This window comes from Piliocolobus tephrosceles, chromosome 21 (assembly GCF_002776525.5).
Source record: "Piliocolobus tephrosceles isolate RC106 chromosome 21, ASM277652v3, whole genome shotgun sequence".
In the NCBI taxonomy this organism is placed as follows: Eukaryota; Metazoa; Chordata; class Mammalia; order Primates; family Cercopithecidae; genus Piliocolobus; species Piliocolobus tephrosceles.
Window position 1 is genome coordinate 52,559,794 of NC_045454.1, and position 291 is coordinate 52,560,084.

Genomic DNA, 291 nt, shown 5'->3' on the forward strand with positions numbered 1-291 from the left:
GCTGCTGATGCCTGCCTCAGGCCGGGCGTGGCGTGGGCGCAGCGTGCCGTGTGTCTCTGTCCAGCCCTCGTGTTCACAGGTGAGGAAGGGCCTCCTTCCGAGGCTCTTGGCAAGCGTGGAGGAAGCAGAGCCAGGTTGCCCGGTCCACGGGCTTGACCGCATCCAGATGCTGGGGAGAAGGGGCTGCCGCGTCAGAGCTGCTCACAGCCGGGCCCTGGGGAGCCACTGATGTCACTGCACCTCCGTGTTCCCGTCTGTGACGGAGCAATGGCGGCCGTCTCGGTGTTCCCG